Genomic DNA, 23,221 nt, shown 5'->3' with positions numbered 1-23,221 from the left:
TTCACAGATGTTGAAAGAGGTAAGCTCAGTATAATATCCAAAGGTTTAGGTCTGTCAGCTGCAGCCTCCAGAACACAGCCCTGGGGCCAGAAGTTTCCTGGTGAAGTTTCTGAGCCCCCGAGGTATTGGCACAGAATCACTCTCAAGCTGCAAGTTTATAACACAGGAGATTTATTTTTCAGAACCGATTTATTTTACTCAGCATGTAGTTCTAATAGCTTTTCCCTAAACTGTGAGCCTTTTGCTCTCTTTCCTTCTCCATCTGGTTAATTTCTACATCCTGAGACCTCTACTAAGACATAATGGCACTTTCCTCATGAAACCTTCCCCAACCTGACCCTCTCCCCAAGCCCAGGTTAGGTGTTCTTCTTATATGCTCCTGTCCCTTAGGTCATTCATAGGATTAATCACATTGAATTGTAATTAACTGCTTACTTGTCCATTTCCCCAATTAGCCATAAAATCAATGAGGACAGGAGGTGATTCATCACTTTCTCCAAAATCCTAAAACAAGGCCTGACACAGTAGCTTCAGCACATTGTTGATGAACATATAAGTAAACAAATGGATTCCCATATGTTTAAAGCTGAAAATCAGAAAGGAAATGATGAGGCTCTCACATGCTCTTCTCATGACAAAGAGAAGGGACAGCAGTGAGAAAGGACAAAACACAATAGACCTAGAACAATACAGTGCAATAAAGGTTGTTTGTAAATGACACTGAGTCATCACTTGAGGGCTAAGTTAATATATGGTTTATCTATAAAATAAGGCATTGAAATACAAGTAATGAATTTTAGCAAAAATTTCTATCAGAAATAGTTGAAAGCCAGGGACAAGGAGAAAGACTTAGCATTTGCTGTATGACCTTATGTCCCAGGCATTTTAATATATATTGCCTCATTTCATTTTTAAAACAGAAAGTCAGTGTTAGTATACTGCTTTACAGGTGAAGAAACTTGAGTCTGAGAAAGGTTGACTTGCCCAAGGCTACATGGATAATCATGGAGTCAAGAGCCCAGACTAGGTCTGTCAAACCCCAATTGAGGGACATTCTACACAAAAATTGACTCATACTATTCAAAAGTGTCAGTGTCATGAAAGACATAGAAAAGTTAAAGAACTGTCACATATTGGAGGAATCTAAGGGGATCTGACAACAAAATGTAATGTGGGATCCTAGACCAGAAAAAGGATGTTCGTGAGAAAACTTGAAACTTCAAATAAGGTCTATAGAATAGTTAATTTTATTGCTCAGTGTTGATGTCTTGCTTTCAGTAATTATACTGTGATTTTTCACAATGTTAGCAGTAGGGATATGGGTGAAGGGAACTCTATTTTTGCAACATATCCTGCTTTTGAGTCTTCTTGCTTATTCCTTGACATTTCAAAGCCATTCTCTTTTGTTACTTTACCCTGTTGAAAGTATATAATTTCTATGCTTCCATTATCAATTGTAAATTATTTCAAAATAAGAACTGGAAAAAAACAAATAAACCCCATGCTCTCCGACTATTCCATGCCACATTATCTGGAAGAATATACTGTGTGAAACCTATTCTATATTGGTAATGGAAGAAGATACATAAATGTACTTTGAACAGAAAAAGTAACAAAGGGAATGGTGTTTGAAATGTGAAGGAATGAGCAAGAAGACTTATTGACAAGATCTTCCATCCTAGCTCTTCATTCTTTTCTGATCAAAACCTGTTCTTATCATATAAGGTAGTTTGTTTATCCTCTCACTTAATAATCATAAGTGCCTACTATTTCCAGTTGCAGAGAAGTGTAGGGTATGATCCTAACCATCCAGGAAATTCCTGCTTTGGAGTAGGAACAGATATGCAGTTTGCACATAAAAATGGTGTGATGTCAGTCTGTGTAGAGTATGGTAAAGCCCAGAGAAAGGAGGTCGGTAGCCTCTGCCTGGACCATCACAAAGCTAGACCGTAACTCCTCATAATAGCTTTCATTTATTAAGTGCCTGCCATGTGCCAGGAGCTTGTAAGTAGCTTGATCCTTTCCCTCCACTTTGAAAGCCCCAGTTTCCTTTGAATCATATTCCCTTACTTGTGACCTCAAGATTTCTTAACACTCAGAAAGCTTTTAATCTCCCAACCAATGAATTTCACCACATTCTATGTTTATTTTGTTCAGTTTAGAACTTGAATCCTGGGACATTAGTTTGTCAAACACATTTTATCCCTCCTTCCCTTAAACGTGGCACTTCCTGGTCTTACTGTTCTTTTTGGCCTTTTATTTTCTGTCAATTCTAATGCTGCTGTGATGGAGTTTGTGATAATTGAAAGAGGTATGTTTTCTAAGTTGGAGAGGCAGAGGTGGTGGTGGTTATTTTTACATTTCTGGAAATCACTTGTGCATGTACATTTTTTATTGCTAACTTGTTTTGACGTACATGTAACTGAAATGTGGATCACTAACGTGTAAGTACCCTTTCAGCAAAGGGGAGGAGGCTGTCATCACACATCTTCCAGAAGGACTATAAAGAAGCATAAAAGAAGTTAATTAATTCAGATCTGGTAGAATTTATATGACAACTGATTATAGGGCAGTCAGCCTTTCTTCAACAAACTGAGATAGTTTAGAAGGCTTTTCTCCCCTAATATAGCTGTTTGGAGTTTGTTTTAGCAGTCTTGTATTGCATCTCAATTAAGTGCAAAGCGTTGTACAGATGCCAGGATTACAGAGGTGAATTGGACACAGTTCCTTCATTCTAGAAGCCCACAGTTAAGGAATAAGCAACTTGCATACATTAATATTAAAGAAAAGTTGTGAGAAGTTCTGTAACATAATCAGGGCTACAGAGTAGTGCACACAGCCTAGAGAAGTACCAGGCACATAAGGAAATGCCTGTTAAATATTTGATTAATGAATGAGTGAGTTCTAATTTGGAGCATTGGAGAGGCTTTCGGGAAGAATTTGGATTTGCCTATGCCTTGAAGGGTAAAAATTCTACAATTCTGGATTATGATTTTTACAAAAGCTAAATTAGCATGAGTGGCACTGAAAAAGTATGTGCTTTTTCTTGCGGTGTAGATTCAAAGTAAGATTTTTAGGATAAGGTCTTGAGGAATTTATTTGGAGCCCTATAAAAACAATACATTTAGATAGGCATTATCTTTAAAAAGTATGAAAACTTTAAACTGTGTTAAAGCAGATTTCAATAACTGAATGTTAAGACTCTTCTCTGTGCCTGAATCATTACACTGCATATGAAAGTAGGCCTCTACCTTCAAAATGTCTCCTTGAGGAGACTAGACATGAACATTAGAAGGCAATAAAAAGACCACTGAAAAAGAGCAAACTGGCAAAATAGATAGTCCCAGTTCTCATTCCCAAAGAAACACTTAGCAACTATATACAAACCAAAATACTGTTATGAACGCAATGACATAAATCAAAGCAAGATCTTCTGTGACCCACCTCCTAGAGTAAAGGAAATAAAAACAAAATAAACAGCTGGGACCTGATTAAACTTAAAAGCTTTTGCACAGCAAAGGAAACCAAAAGCAAGGTGAAAAGACAACCCCTCAGAATGGGAGAAAATAATAGCAAATGAAACAACTGACAAAGGATTAATTTCCAAAATATACAAGTAGCTCATGCAACTCAACACCAGAAAAGCAAACAATCCAATCAAAAAGTGGGAAAAAGACCTAAACAGACATTTCTCCAAAGAAGACATACAGATGGCTAAAAAACACATGAAAACTTGCTCAACCTTGCTCATTATTAGAGAAATGCAAATCAAAACTACAATGAGGTATCACCTCACACCAGTCAGAATGGCCATCAGCAAAAAGTCTACAAACAATATATGCTGGAGAGTGTGTGGAGAAAAGGGAACACTCGCACTGTTGCTGGGAATGTAAATTGACACAGCCACTATGGAAGACAGTATAGAGATTCCTTAAGAAACTAGGAATAAATCCACCATATGATCCAGCAATCCCACTCCTAGGCATATACCCTGAGGAAACCAAAATTGAAAGAGACACATATCCACATTGTTCATTGCAGCACTATTTACAATAGCTAGAACATAGAAGCAACCTAGATGTCCATCAACAAATGAATGGATAAAGAAATGTACATATACACAATGGAATATTACTCAGCCATAAAAAGGAATGTATTTGAGTCAATTCTAATGAGGTAGATAAACCTAGGACCTATTATACAGAGTGAAGTAAATCAGAAAGAGAAGGATAAATATCGCATTCTAATGCATATATATATATATATGGAATCTAGAAAAATGGTACTGACAGGGCAGCAATGGAGAAACAGACATAGAGAATAGACTTATGGACATGGGGAGAGGGGAGGAGAGGGTGAGATGTATGGAAAGAGTAGTATGGAAACTTACCATTGCCATATGTAGAATAGATAGCCAACAGGAATTTGCTGTATGGCTCAGGAAACTCAAACAGGGGCTCTGTATCAACCTAGAGGGGTGGGATGGGGAGGGAGATGGGAGGGAGTTTCAAAAGGGAGTGGATATATGTATACCTATGGCTGATTCATGTTGAGGTTTGACAGAAAACAACAAAATTCTGTAAAGCAATTATCCTTCAATAAAAAATAAATTAAAAAAAAACCATTATGAGAATTCAATAAAACAGTTTAGATATTACAGTCCAAGGTGATCTCAAGGCCAGGAACAACCACACTGATGTGAGTAAGAAAAACTATTTTGGTTTACTCACAATCTCTCCTCTCTTGAGTTGGCACAGCTTGGCGTTGGAAGATGATACCCCAGCTCATGGTTCTCTGCTTTAAAGGGATAGGAGTTGAGTGTGAATCCAGCATTCTGGATTTTTGGAGGGCTGCCCAAGGGACTTGTATCTGCCTCACCTGACTCATGGCACTGCGAGGAAGCTGGCATACTTTGGATGCCTGGCAGCCCTTGAGAACAGCAGAAAGCAGGGCAGCTTACTGCTGAGAATCAGAGAACCTGCAGTGCTACATACAGACACCAGAGGGAGCAAGAGATTACAATCACCTGAGTAAGAAACCAGCCAGGCTTTCTAATTGAGAAACTGCGCATGCAGGCCCAGAGAAGTCCTGTCTCCTATAAAAATGCTTCGTAGTACCTCTGACTCCCTAGTCAAGGGAATTGTGCCTTCCCCTTTACAAAGCCAGTATGTACAGTCGAAAAGTGATACCTCTTTTTTCAAATGTGCAGATTCCAACAAAAAGTTACAAGACACACAAAGAAAAAGGGAAGCATGGACCCTACAAACAACAAGATAAATCTTCAAGAATCAACCCTAAAGAAGCAGTTATATGAATCATGTGACGAATATTCAAAATAATTATTCTAGAGACGTTCTGTGAACCCAGAAAAATGATATATGAGCAAAATGAAAAATAAAAAGAGATAGAAAATATAAAAAGAACTAAACAGAAGTTTTGGAGCTAAAGAATAAGTTATTGAACTGAAAAAACTAGAGGAATTCAAGATCAGCCTTGATCAGACAGAAGAAAGAATCATTGAACTAAAAGATAGGTAATTTGAAATTATCCAATCAGGAATAAAAATAAAGAATGAAAAAAAGCCTAAGGGACTTATGCTATACTGTAAAGTAGACCAATATATATATTATGGTGGTCACGAAAGGAGAGAGAGACAAAGAGAAAATGGGGCAGAAAACTTATTTAAATAAGTAATGACCTAAAATTTCCCAATCTAGTGAAGGAAAGGGAATCCAATTTCAACAAGTCCAACAGGTCCTAACTTTGGTGAACCCAAAAAAACCTCACATAGACACACTATAATCAATTATCAGAAGTCAAAGATAGAACTTTGAATGCAGCAAAAGGAAATCAACTGGTCACATGCAGAAGAACTCTCATAAAACAATCAGTGTATTTCACACCAGAAAACCTACATGCCAGAGGGGAGTGGGATGTTATCATCAAAATGATAAAAGAAAAAAATGCCAACCAAGAACACTATATCCAGCAAAACTATCCTTCAAAAAATGAAAGGGAAGTTAAAACTTTCCCAGATAAACAGAAGCTAAGGAAATTCATCACCACTACTAGACCTACTTGACAAGAAATTCTAGAAGGAGTTCTTAAAGTAGGAGGAAAAAAGAAAGACACTAAATAGCAACATGGAAACATATGAAAGTATAAAGCTCACTGATAAATGTGAATATAAAGACAAATACTAGATGCTGTAATACTGTAATGGGAGGTTAAGTCAGTGTTAATCTTGACATAGAAATTAAAAGACCAAGCTGTTAAAATAGCCGTAACTATGAAAGTATGTTAATGGATACATGATTTAAAATATGTACTTTGTGACATGAATAACATAAAATATTGAGGGGAGAGAAGTAAAAGTATAGCATATTAGTATGTGATTGATATTAAGTTATCAGGTTGAAAGAGATTATTATAAATTGCAGCCACAAGGAAAAATACCTATAGAAGATACTCAGAAGAAAATGAGAAAGGAATCAAAGCATGTTACTACAAAGGAAGATGGCAGAAGAAGAATGAGGGACAAAATAACTGTATAAGACATAAAATAATTAACAAAATGACAATAGGTATTCTGTCTCTATCAGTAATTACTTTAAGTGTAAGTGGTTTACTCTCCATTAAAAAGACACACACTGGCTGAATGGATAAAAACACAACACAAGATCTGACTATCTTTTGTCAACAACAGACTTACTTTAAATTTAAGGACACGCATAAGCTGAAAGTGGAAGACTTGAAAACAATAAGTCACGCAAGTGGTAACGAGAACACAAGTAACCATCCCTGTATCAGGCAAAATAGACTTAAAAGTCAGAAACTCTCAGAAGAGATAAATAAGGACATTATATAGTAATAAAAGGCCCTTTTTAAAGGAAGGTATAACAATTGTAAACACACATGCACCCATCAGAGCACTCAAATATAAGAAGCAAGTATTGAGGAACTGAAGGAAGAAGATGACAATAGCTCAGTTAAAGTAGATTTCAGTACCCCACTTTCAATGATGTAAACATCTAGAAAGCAAATCATTAATTTTAAACGAGGATTTGAACAGTGTTATAGGCTGCACGGATCTAATATACATATATAAAATATTCCACCAACCAGCAACATTTTCTCAAGCACACATGGAACATTCTTCAGGATGGATCATACATTAGGTCACAAAACAAGTACACAAATTTAAGATGACAGGTGTATTTTCTGACCACAGTGGAATGAAAATAGAAATTAATAACAGAAGGAAAACTGGAAAATTCACAAATATGTGAAAATTAAAAAACTTGATGAAAAAACAGTGGATGAGAGAAGAAATTAAAAGAGAAACTAAATAGTATCTTTAAGAAAAATTAAAATATGGCATATGAAAACTTATGGAGTGCTGTAAAAGCAGTGCTGAGAGGGAAGTTCATAGCAATAAATACCTGAATTAAAAAGGAGGAAAGGTCTCAATCAATTTAACTTTATACCTTAAGAAACTAGAGAAAGAAAAACTAAGCCCAGAGTTAGCAGAAAAAGGAAATAATTAAAGATTAGAACAAACTGTTGTAAAAACAGACACATAGACCAATAGAACAGAATAGAGAGCTTGGAAGTAAACCCACAAATATACAGCCAACTAAGATTTGACAAGACGTTAAAAATATGCAAAGGAAAATGTTGTCTCTTTAGTAAATACTGTTGGGTAATCTTTAGTAATCGCTGTTGGGAAATGGTGGCTATCCACATGCAAAATAATGAAGTTGGACTCATCTCACACCATACACAAAAATTAACTGTAAATGGACTTAAAACTTAAATGTAAAACCTGAACCCATAAAACTCCTAGAAGAAACATAAGGGTAGAGCTCCTTGACATTGCTCCTGGCAGTGATTTTTTTTTTTTTTTTTGGATGTGATACGAGAAAGCATAACAAAAGCAAAAATAAACAAGTGGCACTGCATTAAACTAAAAGTCTTCTGTACAGCAAAGGAAATAGTCAACAAAATGAAAGGGCAAACTGCAGAAGGGGAGAAAATATTTGAAAAGTATATATCTGATGAAGGGTTAATGTCCTAAATACATAAATATAAAAATCAGAAACACAGAAAGTAACAGGTATTGGCAAGAGTTTGGAGAAATGGGAACTCTTGTTTCCTGGTGGAAATGTGAATTGTTGCACCTACTTTGGAAAACAATAATGACAGTTCCCCAAAAACTTAAAAATAGAACTACCATATGGGATTACTTCTTGGTATTTACCCAAAAAGAATTGAAATCAGAAACTCTTGAGATCCTTGCACTCTCATGTTCACTGTACCATTATTCATAATAACTAAGAGAAGGAGATAACCGAAATGTCCATTGAAAGTGAAAAGTAAAAGTGAAGTCACTCAGTCGTGTCCGACTCTTTGTGACCCCATGGACTGTAGCCTATCAGGCTCCTCTGTCCATGGAATTTTCCAGGCAAGAGTACTGGAGTGGGTTGCCATTTCCTTCTCCAGGGGATCTTCCTGACCCAGGGACTGAACCTGGGTCTCCTGTATTGCAGGCAAACACTTTACCATCTGAGCCACCAGGGAAGCCCATTGGCAGTTGAATAAAGAAAAATGTATGTGCATGCACTGGAATATTATTCAGCCTTAAAAAAGAAATCTTCCATATGTGACAACATGGATAAACCTTGTAAAATAAGCCAGTCACAGAAGGGCAGATACTGTATGATTTCACTTACATGAGACATTTGAAGTAGGCAGATTCACTAAACTGAAAGTCGGGCGCTAGGATGAGGGCAGAGGGAAGGTTGCTGTTCAGTGAGTATTGAGTTCAGTTATGCAAGATGAAAAAGATCTAGAGCTCTGATTTACAACCATGTGCATGTAGATAGACTACGAAATATACTTAAAATTATTAGATGATAAATCTATGTTACGTGTTTATCACCACCAAAAAAAGACAAGTACGAGTACTACTGAGTACTGTGAAAATAGATTGATTGACTTTTAATGTGGGCAAGTTCTACATAATCCATATTACAGATTGGTAAATTGAATTATGGCAAAGAGATCATACAACTACCTAGTGATAGAATCATGACCTGAATGCAAGTTTCCTGAGTTCTTGGCTAGGACATTCCCTTCCTATAACCTAAATTGATGTGTCCTCACTTTATTGAGTTGACAAATAAGATAAAGTAATATCTTTGTGACTTTAATTTTATACATGTTTAATATTTTCACCTGGGTAGTATACACTGAAGAAGCATTTAATTAAAAGATTTATAATTTCTTGATGTTTCATTGCACTTTAAAAAGGCATTCAATATTTTATTAGCATTCTTATTTTTAATTCATAGTGACCTGCTCCTCATGGAATATTTAAAGAATACTCATAAATTGTGTGTATATATTTTCTGGAGCCAAAGAAACTGTTAATTGAAAAGTGATGTACAAACCTTAAATAATTGATATGATACTGTTGTATCAAAGAGACTGTTGGTGAGCACTGCAGAAGATGACAAGAAAGCCCTGTATACTAACAAAGAAAATATAAATGCAGCCTTACAGCTAGGGGATTGTTTCTCACTGAGTCTGGTGCAGAGCCATGTGGATGCCTATTTTATTTTCATTATATCATCAAAGGCCTGGAATTGGCCATTCACCACATTCTCTTCTTTGTACCAAGGAGCCAGAACATGAACTTCATAGTTAATTACATGGGAATAGAAATCCTTCAGCTCTCCACAAGTAGCATTGGCCTTTCTGATGCCACTTGCATCTTGTTTCTCCTTTCCTCACTGTGTGATACTTGCTCAACATGTCAAGGGCACCCTAGCCATTTCTTCATCAATAATATGAATTCTGTTTCTCATACACTATATATCAGTCAGTTCAGTTGCTCAGTTGTGTCCGACTCTTTGCAACCCCATGGACTACAGCACGCCAGGCTTCCCTGTCCATCACCAACTCCCAGAGCCTACTAAGACTCATGTCCATCGTGTTGGTGATGCCATCCAATTGTCTCATCCTCTGTTGTCCCCTTCTCCTCCTGCCTTCAGTCTTTCCCAGCATCAGGGTCTTTTCCAATGAGTTGGTTCTTCACATCAGGTGGCCAAAGTATTGGAGCTTCAGCTTCAACATCAGTCCTTCCAATGAATATTCAGGACTGATTTCCTTTAGGATGGACTGGTTTGATCTTCTTGAAGTCCAAGGGACTCTCATGAGTCTTCTCCAACACCACAGTTCAAAAGCATCAATTCTTCAGCGCTCAGCTTGCTTTATAGTCCAACTCTCGCATCCATACATGACTACTGGAAAAACCATAGCTTTGACTAGACAGGCCTTTGTTGGTAAAGTAATGTCTCTGCTTTTTAATATGCTATCTAGGCTGGTCATAGCTTTTCTTCCAAGGATAAAGCATCTTTTAATTTCATGGCTGCATTAACCATCTGCAGTGATTTTGGAGCCCCAAAATATAAAATCTGTCACTGTTTCCATTGTTTCCCCATCTATTTGCCATGAAGTGATGGAACTGGATGCCATGATTTTTGTTTTCTGAATGTTAAGTTTTGAGTCAACTTTTTCACTGTGCTCTTTCACTTTCATCAAGAGGCTCTTTAGTTCTTCTTTGCTTTCTGCCATAAGGGTGGTGTCATCCACGTATCTGAGGTTATTGATATTTCTCCCAGCAATCTTGATTCCAGCTTGTGCTTCATCTGGCCTGGCATTTCACATGATGTACTCTTTAAAAGGCTGATGTAATCCTTAAAACACTATATATATTTTTTGTATATATAATATATTTATTGATACAGAGTGTATCAGAACCAGAGAGGAGGCTTTCATAGTATCTAGTCTGGTCTAGTCCTCCTTGTCTTACAAATGAGGACGATGGAACTCAGAAAAAGAGAAGGATGGGAGATGTGTGGGCTGGGTATTTGCCAAAATTTCACAGCCTGTTTCCAATAGAATTAGGATACAAATTCAGGTCTCCCAAATCCCAACCTAACTTTTTTCCACTATATTACATGGCACATTGTTCATTTAAGTCTGGTAAGAACAGTTCAAGGATATTGCGACTGGTATAGAACTTTACCCTTAAAGCTACATTCAAAATTGATCTAGTGAAAGAATATGGATCAAGTTATAACTCTTAAGTGCCATTCTGCTGCAGTCACATGAAATCATATCATCATCATTATTACTGTCACCTATAATCACGGAGGAATTGACAACATCCAGCATCATAGTGGAGATTTTACCATACTACTTTCAGACGGTGGGTAAAGCAAACAGTATGGTTAAATACGCACTAAATTGAATAAAGCAATTAGCAAACTTGATACACATAGATAGAACCATATGTGAAACATTAGAGAATATAAATTTTTTATAAGTACATATGGGAAATTTACAAGAATTGATTATGCACTAGGCCATAAAGCAAGTCTTAACATACTTGAAAGAATCAATATCATACAAATGATCCAGTTTTGCTTCCAATATTATTGAATAACCTCCTGCCAGAGTGACCCTTCTGCAGATGACAGGAGGTATAAAGTATGAAAAAACCTACCTGAAGGTGCCACAGACCTATCAAAAGCAGACAGATTCTGATTGGAATAGACATTTGGAAGAAGGAAACAGCATTGAGTAAGTTTCCTGGTTTTATGGCTTTTGGCCTGAGGGCAATACCACATAGGATGGCTAAAACTATCAGAGAAAATCCACAGTCTTTCTAGCCTGAAGAACTGGAAGACAGAATTTGGGGCAAAGGCAACTGCAAGAATGTGAGGATGACATTCAAAAAGGAAATAACCAGAAAGGAGGATTCCCTGACTTATTTATAAATATCTGAGTGACCCTGGTACCCTATGTTTATGGGAGACTCCAAGTACTTCAGCTAAAGACAAACTGAACTGAAATTTCAGTTGCTATCCATGAATAAAGTTTTGCAGTTGAGTCCAGCAAAGTCATATGCCTGCTTCTTTTTTTAAAATCAAACTGAAAAATATAATTGAAGTCAAAAATTCACTGAATGAATTAATAAATGATAATGATGAAAAATAGAAAAATAACATGAGACAAACACCACAGTAATGCTTATTGCAGGAGATAATCATCAATGGATGAAAAAATTAGTGAGTAAAAGTATAATTAGAAAAAGGATTTTTTGAAGTTTCAGAATAACTTTGAATTACAGAGAAGGAAAATAGAAAATTTGCAATGGAGAAACTTGGCAGATATACTACCTTAACTGTGTGATCAAAACTAACATCACTAAAAACCATATATCAACATCATTTACTTTCTAGTATTATATTCTTAGAAGCTCACACTGTCATTCCGTGTTACTTTTGCCAAATATGTCATCTAAATATGAGAAAATATCAAACAGTTCCAAATTGAAAATGGTCCACAAGATAGTTGATTAAATGCAAAGATTGAAGAATTCATAGAGACTAGAGAGATGTGACAACTAAATTCAATGTGGGATTCTGGATTGGATCATGAAGCACCCCCTCCCCCAACAAAAAAGGACTTTAGTGAGAAAAACTAGGAAAATTCTAATGAGGTCTTTAAATTAGCTCATTGTTTTATATCAGTGTTAATTTTCTGGTTTTATTAATTGTGCTGTAATTATGTAGGGTGTTAACATCAGGGATACCTGGGAGAGGTGTAAAATTATTTACAAAGTAAGTATAAATTAAAAAGAAAAAGTTCACTGGTGGACCTAACTGAGTAACAAAGGAAAGATTATTGAACTTAAAGTTATATGAATAGGAATAACCAGTCTGATCAGTGTGTGTGGTGGAGAGATTGAGAGGACAAAAGGAAACAGAAAGAACAGAACCTTAGGGAATTGTGGGACAGTATTAAACAGTGTAATATGTATATTGGATATCCAGAAGAACAAAGAATGAAGCATTAAAATATTTTTGAAAGAATAATGTCTTAAATTTTTTCCAAATTTGATGAAAGTCATAAATATACAGATTCAATACTAAATTCACCAACCCCCCAAAAGGATAAATACAAAGATAATAATGTCAAACTGCAAAAAATAAGTATAATAAAAAGAGAAAATGTTGAAAGGTGCCACATTGCATACAGACAAATAATGATTCAGGTATTGCCTGACATCTGTCTCATCAGAGGCCAGAAGACAGTGAACATTTTTCAAATGCTTAAAATTAAAAAAGAAAAGAAAATTCAATCCATAATTTCTATATCCAGCACACAAAAGAAATGCTTCAAGAATAAAGGTGAAATAAATACAGTTGACATTTTAAAATATATGCCTTAGACAATTAGATGACAAAAGATTGCACTACTAGAAATGGTAAAGTTCTTCAAACTGAAGACAAATGACACCCAGTGAAAATGACCATCTTTAAGAAGGAATGAAGAACTCTGTAAATGAAGATGTATTTCTTCTTTGTTTCTTTAACAAAACTTTTAAATATACATGATGGTTTGAACAGAGTTTTTAGTAAGGTTGTTTCGTTGCTTGGTTTTGTCTAACTGACTCTTTACCACCCCATGGACTGTAGCCCACCAGGCTCTGCTCTCTATGGGATTTCCAAGGCAAGAATACTGGAGTGAGTTGCCATTTCCTTCTCCAGGGGATCTTTCCAGCCCAGGGACCAAACACGTGTCTTCTGCTTAGCAGGCAGTTTATAATATGTTTAGGTGTACAGCATATGATGCATAGTATAACTATAATATAAAGGATGGAGAAATTCATATTTAAACTGAATAAAAAACTCAGACTTAAACTGAAAAGGTAGGGAAAACCACTAGGCCATTCAGGTATGACCTAAATCAAATCCTTTATGAATATACAGTGCAAGTAACCAATAGATCAAGGGATTAGATCTGATAGACAGATGCCTAAAGAACTATGGCTGGAGGTTCATGACATTGTACAGGAAGCGGTGACCAAGACCATCCCAAGAAAAAGAAAGGCAAAATCGTTGTCTGAGGAAGCCTTACAAATAACTGAGAGAAAAAGAGAAGCAAAGGCAAGGGAGAAAAGGAAAGATATACCCATCTGAATGGTGTAGAGTTCTAAAGAATAGCAAGCAGAGATAAGAAAGCCTTGCTCAGTGATCAGTGCAAAGAAACAGAAAAAAACAATAGAATAGGAAAGACCAGAGATCTCTTCAAGAAAATTAGAGACACTGAGGGAACATTTCATGCAAAGATGGGCACAATAAAAGACAGAAGTGGTATGGATCTAACAGAAGCAGAAGATATTAAGAGGAGGTGGCAAAAATACACAGAACTATACAAAAATATCTTAACGCCCAGATAATCACGATGGTGTGATACTCACCTAGAGCCAGGCATCTTGGAGTGTGAAGTCAAGTGGACCTTGGGAAGCATCACTACAAACAATGTTAGTGGGGGTGATGGAATTCCAGCTGAGCTATTTCAAATCCTAAAAGATGATGCTGTGAGAGTGCTGCACTCAATATGCCAGCAAATTTGGAAAATTCAGCAGTAGCCACAGGACTGGAAAAGGTCAGTTTTCATTCCAGTTCCAAAGAAAGGTAATGCCAAAGAATGTTCAAACTACCACACAATTGCACTCATTTCACATGCTAGCAAAGTAATGCTCAAAATTCTCCAAGCGAGGCTTCAATAGTACATGAGCCAACAACTTCCAGATGTTCAAGCAGGATTTAGAAAAAGAGGAACCAGAGATCAAATTGCCAGCATCCACCAGATCATCAAAAAAGCAAGAGAGTTCCAGAAAAAAACATCTACTTTTGCTTTACTGACTACGCCAAAACCTCTAACTGTATGGATCACAATAAACTGTGAAAAATTCTTAAAAAGACGAGAATACCAAATACCATCTTACCTGCCTCCTGAGAAGTCTATATGCAGGTCAAGAAGTAACAGAGCTAAACATGGAACAATGGACTGATTCCAGATTGGGAAAGGAGTACATCAAGGCTGTATATTGTCACCCCGCTTTATGCAGAGTATATCATGAGAAATGTCAGGCTGGATGAAGCACAAGTTGGAGTCAAATTGCCAGGAGAAACATCAGTAACCTCAGATATGCAGGTGACACCACCCTTATGGCGGAAAGCAAAGAGTAACTAAAGAGCCTCTTGTTAAAGGTGAAAGAGAAGAGTAAAAAAGCTAGCTTAAAACTCCACTTTAAAAAAACAAAGATCATGGCCTCGGTCCCATCACTTCATGGCAAATAGATGAGGAAACAATGGAAACGGTGAGACTTTATTTTCTTGGGCTCCAAAATCACTGAAGATGGTGACTGCAAGCCAAGATGTTTGCTCCTTGGGAGAAAAGCTCTGACCAACCTAGACAGCATATTAAAAAGCAGAGACATTACTTTACCAACAAAGGTCTGGATGGTCAAAGCTATGGTTTTTCTAGTAGTCATCTATGGATGTGAGAGTTGGACCATAAAGAAAGCTGAGTGCCAAAGAACTGATGCTTTTGAACTGTGGTGTTGAAGACTCTTGAGAGAGTCCCTTGGACTTCAAGGAGATCAAACCAGTCAATCCTAAAGGAAATCAGTCCTGGGTGTTTCATTGGAAGGACTGATGCTGAAGCTGAAGCTCCAATATTTTGGCCACCTGATGTGAAGGACTGACTCATTGGAAAAGACCCTGATGCTGGAAAAGACAGCAGGAGAAGGGGACGACAGGATGAGATGATTGGATGGCATTAGTGACTCAGTGGACATTAGTTTGAGCAAGCTCCAGGAGTTAGTGATGGATAGGGAAGCCTGGCGTGCTGCAGTCCATGTGGTCGAAAAGAGCCAGACATGACTGAGCAACACAACTAAACTGAAAGGGTGGAGAGGACAGAAAAGCAGTAACATTACAAAGTTTCTGCTTTTTACGCAAAACGGTACTGTCTCAACTTGATAAATAAACAATGAAAAGTTAAACAAAAAACAATAAATAGTAGGTCCAACCCAAATCTATCAATTATTATGCTAAACAAAACGTGCAAAACTTTCCTTGAATAAGTTACAAGGCATAAATTGTCAGAAAGGGTAAAAACAAAGACCCAACAAAATGCTATCTACATGAGATGTACTTAAAATGTAAAAATACAATCCTGTATAAATATGAGTTGAAACAAAAGAGTGAAAAAGACTCACATAGTAAACATAAACTAAAATAGCTACATTCATATCAAATAAAGAGGAGTTTAATGTAATAGTATTAGAAGATGTAAACAGCAACACTGCAGATAGATTATAGGTCAACCAATAGAAAAATATAGCAATCATAAATGTGTATATGCTTAATAACAGCTTCAAATTCAGGAAGCAAATATTAACAAAATTAAAGGGAAAAATAAATAATTCCATTCTCATAGATGGATATTTTAAAAACCTTCCTTTAGCAACTGCTAAAACAACTTGACTAAAAACAAAAATTCAGTAAAAAAAATATAGGTGATACCACCTTGATCTAATTAATATTTATACTTCAGTATACCCAGCAACTACAGAATGCACACATTATCTTCCAAAATACGTTGTGTGTTCAAGATAGACTATATGCTAGGCCATAAAGCAATCATAATAAATTTAAAGAAACTGAAAGTATATTCTCTGACCACAAGGGAATAAAATTAGAAGACAGTAATAGAATGCCTACAAAATCACAAAGGAAATCAGAAGATATTTTAAAATGATGATAATGAAAATATTGCATATTCCAAAAAAAGCAATGCTTAAAGCAAAGTTTGTACATTGTTTTTTGTTTTTAATTTTTTTAATTTGTTTTATTTTTTTGACTGTGGTGGCTCTTCACTGCTGCACACTGACTTTCTCTGGTTGTGGTGAGCGGCAGCTACTCTCCATTGGGTGCGAGAGCTTCCTGCTACAATGGCTTAACTGGCTGCAGAGCATGAGCTCTAGGTGGCAGCCTTCGTAGTTGCAGGCATGGGCTCGGTAGTTGCAGCTCTCAGGCTCTAGAGCACTGACTCAGCACTTGTGGCATATGGGCTTGGCCGCTCTGTGGTGTATGGGATCTACCCGGACCTGGGATGGAATCGGTGTCCCTTGCATTGCAAGTCAGATTCTTAACCACTGGACTACCAGGGCAGCCCAAGTTTGTAGTTTTTATTAGAAGTATTATACAGTTAATTCACTGTGAATATAATGCAGTTAAGATGGAAATCAATAACAAAAAGGTAAACAATCGTATACATTTCAAAATCTAGATACGTAACAAACTCAGGAGTCATACAGTAAGTCACAAATTTTTAAACTTAAAATAGAACAATAATAAAAATACAACATATCAAAATTTTGGGGTGTAATAAAGCAAAACTGTAAAATATATATATATATATATCTTTGAATGATTATATTTGAACATAGTAAAGTATATAAGTAGTTGAGTATTTGACTTAATCTTAAAAAAAGAGAAGCCAAATTGATCTAGAGAGAAAACGTGGGAAATTATGAAATAATTAGAAAACAAACATTGGAGAATATCAACAAAGCAAATATTAGTTATTCATAAAATCTAATAAAGTGAGTTAGTGAAAGTCGCTCAGTTGTGTCCAACTCTTTGCGACCCCATAGACTATACAATCCATGGAATTCTCCAGACCAGAATACTGGAGTGGGTAGCCTTTCCCTTCTCCAGGGATCTTCCTAATCCAGGGATCAAACCTTGGTCTCCCTCATTGCAGGCAGATTCTTTACCAGCTGAGTCACAATAAAGTAGGCAAGTTTCTGTCAAATTTGACCACGAAGAAAGAGTAGAGACACAACTAATATAAGGAATAAAAAGAATTAACTACAGATGGAAGAGAAGTTAAGAGAGTACTTAAAACAACTTTATATCAGTGCATTTAAAATTTTTAGTTAATTTAACAAATTCCTAGGAAAATATAACTCAACAAATTTAAGTAGAGAAAGCTTAATAAGTTCTTTAACCTTCAAAGAAATTGAATTAGTTATTTACAGTCTTTCCACAAAGAAATCACAGGCCTAGATGATTTTATAGCAAACTTCTATCATATACTCAAGGAAGAGATCATTTCAATCTTAAACTATTCCAGAAAGAGTAGAACTTCTTCCCAATTCATTCTTTGAGGCCAGTACAATCTTTGTAGAAGAATGGTACAAACAAAACCAAATAAAATGGTACAAGAAAAAAAGTTGCAGACCAGTCTCTCTTATGAATCAAGAAGATACAATTCTAAAAATATTAGTAAATTAAACAAAACCAAACAAAAATGGTACAAGAAAAAACGTTGCAGACCAGTTTCTCTAATGAACCAAGAAGAAAAAATTCTAAAAATATTAGTAAGTTAAATTCATTAATTTTTTCCAAATACTATTTTTATAAAATGTGAAAACAAGGGAAACTAAAAATTATATTCTCTAGGGACACATAAATACATGATTTTAAAATTTTTATTTAGCAAGAGAATGACAAATGCAAAATTCATGATAATGGGTTACTTAAGTAGAGGCATGGAACAGGATAGCAGAAGGTCTGAAAGAGTTGGACTCTGTTGGTATTGTGCTAATTAAATTATTAAACTTTTAATTAATTAAAACCATAATTTCAGTCTTGGTATTCACAGTCTTGTAGATAGTTCAGTTCAAATAAGCAAAAACACAAATATGATGAAATATTTTAAGAGTTATGATGAGTCAAGACAGGATGCCGAGACTTTCAAGGGCCAGGGGTAGTTGCTAGAGAAGCTGATACCTAAACTAGGAACTGATTGATAAGTAACTTAATCATTATCTAAGGAAATGAGAAAAAAATATCAGTCTTAGTAAGCTCACAGCCCAAGTACAGGCAGAGGGAAAGAGTTATTGCTAAGTGGCAAACGCTCCAGCAGGACAGAGCCAGATACAAGTCAACGTGGATACTCAGTTAACAAAGAAATGACATGGCCTTAGCTTTTACCCTACAGAAGCTTGCTTGTTTTTCAGGTTTCAAATGTGAGTAAAGAATTATTTATTGTACTGCTACTTTTTTTTTTTAATGTTGAGGGTTTTTTTTTTAATCTATTTTTTATTGAAGGATAATTGCTTTACAGAATTTTGTTGTTTTCTGTCAAACCTCAACATGAGTCAACCATAGATATACATATATCCCCATCCTTTTGAAACTCCCTCCCATCTCCCTCCCCATCCCATCCCTGTAGATTGATACAGAGTCCCTGTTTGAGTTTCCTGAGCCGTACAGCAAATTCCCGTAGGCTATCTATTTTACATATGGTAATGTAAGTTTCCATGTTACTCTTTCCATACATCTCACCCTCTCCTCCCCTCTCCGCATGTCCATAAGTCTGTACTCTTATGTCTGTTTCTCCATTGTTGCCCTGTAAATAAATTCTTCAGTACCATTTTTCTAGATTCTGTATATATGTATTAGAATACAGTATTCATCTTTCTCTTTCTGTCTCACTTCACTCTGTATAATAGGTTCTAAGTTCATCCACTTCATTAGAACTGACTCAAATGTGTTACTTTTTATGGCTGAGTAATATTCCATTGTGTATATATACCACAACTTCTTTATCCATTCATCTGTCAATGGACATCTAGGTTGCTTCCTTATTCTAGCTATTGTAAACAGTGCTGCAGTGAACAATGGGATACATGCTCAGCATCACTCATTATTAGAGAAATGCAGATCAAAACTGCAGTGAGCTATCACCTCACACCAGTCAGAAGGGCCCTCATCAAAAAGTCTACAAACAATAAATGATGGAAAGGGTATGGAGAAAAGGGAACACTGTTGCACTGTTGGTAGAAATGTAAATTGATACAGCCACTGTGGAAGATGGTATGGAGATTCCTTTAAAAACTAGGAGTAAAACCACCATATGACCCAGCAATCCCACTCCTAGGCATATACCCTGAGGAAACCAAACTTGGAAGAGACACATGTACTGCTACTTTAAAGAAAAAAAAAAAGGCCTATATTTTAAATAGATACAAATAATCAATCTATCAGCTTAAGTAGGAAGACCTATATCTCAAATCCTATTCCAGCAATCACTCTGCCAATTTTTAACCAGTGAAAGAGAAATAATTATTTTTTAATGAAATATTTATGCTGTACCCATTTCTTTAAAATAAAATGAAAATGTGATAAAGGATAGGATATTTACCTAGTTTCAAAGTACATTCCTATAAAATTGTTATTAATTACAAAATAAAAATAACTTTGTAGTGGGAAAACCTGGTACTGAGGTGATCAAAGTGAGCATTATCAATTGTGCAGCAAACCAAAATTGTCTGCCATTTGATAGGCTACAATGAGATAGCTACATTATCACTACTGTGATAATGCTACCAAAGATACATAATCTGATCATGAGGAAACATGAGACATACCTAGTGTGCGACAGTCTTCAAAATAACCTGAACTCTACAGAAGTCTCAAAATCATGAAAGTTCAAGGGATCAGTGAAGAATTTTCTAGATGGGAGGGAACAAGTGATGATAACCAGGTAGAACATGGTTTTGAAGTATATTTGCAACTTTTCTGAAGTTTCAGATTTTATATGTATACAAACACACCCATATACACACAGAGAGACATATATTCTTTAAAGAAGAACAGAAATAAAAGTTCTAGCAACCTGGAGTTTGATTATTTGATAAGAGGTATATGGTTTTTCCATCAGCTACATGCACTGACCTCAGCAACTAAAATCCCCAGGTGGTACAGTGGGAAAGAATCTGCCTACAATCTGGGAGACCCAGGTTCTATCCCTGGATAGGGCAGATCCCCTGGAGAAAGGCATGGCAGCCCACTCTAATATTCTTGACTGGAGAATCCCATGGACAGACGTCAGAAAGCGTTGGACATGACTAACACTACTACTAAATATGGCCTTGAACTGAAAAAGTTTTCTTCATTGGTAAAATTATTGTTTTTATGAAAGGAAAGTGAGGCTTTTGTTACAGACTGTATATCTATACCTATACAGTTGATGTAAATCAAATCAATTATGATTATACAGTGGAAGTGACAAGTAGATTCAAGGGATTAGAAATGATAGACAGAGTGCTTGAAGAACTATGGACAGAGGTTCGTGACACTGTACAGGAAACAGTGATCAAAACCATCCCCAAGAAAAACAAATGCAAAAAGGCAAAATGGTTGTCTGAGGAGGCCTTACAAATAGCTGAGAAAAGAAGAGAAGCTAAAGGCAAAGGAGAAAAGGAAAGATATAGGAAAGATGATACCCATCTGAATGCAGAGTTCCAAATAATAGCAAGCAAAGATAAGAAAGCCTTGCTCAGTGATCAGTGCAAAGAAATAGAAAAAAACAATAGAATAGGAAAGACCAGAGATCTCTTCAAGGAAATTAGAGATACCAAGGGAATATTTCATGCAAAGATGGGCACAATAAAAGACAGAAGTGGTATGGACCTAACAGAAGCAGAAGATATTAAGAGGAGGTGGCAAGAATACACAGAAGAACTATACAAAAATATCTTAATAACCCAGATAACCACGATGGTGTGATCACTCACCTAGAGCCAGGCATCTTGGAGTGTGAAGTCAAGTGGACCTTAGGAAGCATCACTACAAACAAAGTTAGTGGGGGTGATGGAATTCCAGCTGAGCTGTTTCAAATCCTAAAAGATGATGCTGTGAGAGTCCTGCACTCAATATGCCAGCAAATTTGAAAAATTCAGCAGAGGCCACAGGATTGGAAAAGGTCAGTTTTCATTCCAGTCCCAAAGAAAGGTAATGCCAAAGAATGTTCAAACTACCACACAATTGCACTCATTTCACATGCTAGTGAAGTAATGCTCAAAATTCTCCAAGTGAGGCTTCAACAGTACTTGAAACAAGAGCTTCCAGATGTTCAAGCAGGATTTAGAAAAGGCAGAGGAGCCAGAAATTAAATTGCCAGCATCCACTGGATCATCGAAAAAGCAAGAGAGTGCCAGAAAAGACATCTACTTCTGCTTCATTGACTGCACTAATTCCATTGACTGTGTGAATCACAACAACTGTGGAAAATTCTTAAAGAGATGATAATGCCTGACCACCTGACCTGCCTCCTGCAAAACCTGTATGGAGATCAAGAAGCAACACTTAGAACCAGACATGGAACAACAGACTGGTTCCAAATTGGGAAAGGAGTACATCAAAGCTGTATATTGTCACCCTGCTTATTTAACTTATATGTAGAGTACATCATGAGAAATATCAGGCTGGATGAAGCACAAGCTGGAATCAGATTGCCAGGAGAAACATCAGTAACCTCAGATATGCAGGTGACACCATCCTTATGGTGGAAAGCGAAGAGTAACTAAAGAGCCTCTTGTTAAAGGTGAAAGAGAAGAGTAAAAAAGCTAGCTTAAAATTCCACTTTAAAAAAATTAAGATCATGACATCCAGTCCCATCACTCCAAGGCAAATAGATGGGGAAACAATGGAAACAGAGACGGACTTTATTTTCTTGGGCTCCAAAATCACTGCAGATAGTGATTGCAGTCATGAAATTAAAAGATGCCTCCTGCTTGGAAGAAAAGCTATGACCTACCTAGACAGCATATTAAAAAGCAGAGACATTACTTGCTGACAAAGGTCCGTTTAGCCAAAACTCAGGTTTTTCCAGTTGTCATGTATGGATCTGAAGAGTTGGACCATAAAGAAAGCTGAGTGCCAGTGAATTGATGCTTTTGGAATTGTGGTGTTGGAAAACACTCTTGAGAGTCCTTTGGACGGCCAGGAGATCAAATATCCTAAAGGAAATCCTAAGGGATTTCCAGTCCATCCTAAAGGAAATCAGTCCTGAATATTCATTGGAAAGACGGATGCTGAAACTGAAACTCCTATACTTTGGCCACCTGATGCGAAGAGCCAGCTTATTGGAAAAAACCCTGATGCTAGGAAAGATTGAAGGCAGGAGGAGAAGGGGAAAACAGAGGATGAGATGGTTGGATGGCATCACTGACTCCATGGACATTTGAGCAATCTCTGGGAGATGGTGAAGGACAGGGATTCCTGGCATGCTGCAGGGGTTCCAAAGAGTTGGACGTGACTGAGTGGCTGAACAACAACAATGTAGTTGAAACATGTTTTTAAATGCCTGGAGAGAAATTTTGAAAACATCTGTTTGACTTGTGTTTTGAAAATTCCTTAAACAGGGTGACAGCTATTCACTGTACACTTCGTGCCAGCTTGAACTCACTGTGTCGTCATCTGACATAAAGATTCAAGAA

The 23,221-nt window shown here is 36.5% G+C and overlaps 1 protein-coding gene across 2 annotated transcripts in view; it reads left to right on the top strand.

Annotated features, from left to right (window-relative positions):
* The window catches only part of SCAPER (S-phase cyclin A associated protein in the ER), a 398,005-nt gene that overhangs the window by 276,101 nt on the left and 98,683 nt on the right, over positions 1-23,221 (top strand). The window lies entirely within an intron of this gene.

The sequence above is a fragment of the Muntiacus reevesi genome, chromosome 15 (assembly GCF_963930625.1).
Source record: "Muntiacus reevesi chromosome 15, mMunRee1.1, whole genome shotgun sequence".
NCBI classification, from domain to species: Eukaryota; Metazoa; Chordata; class Mammalia; order Artiodactyla; family Cervidae; genus Muntiacus; species Muntiacus reevesi.
The sequence above is the reverse complement of the archived record's forward strand: the minus strand, read 5'-3'. Positions and strand labels throughout refer to the sequence as shown.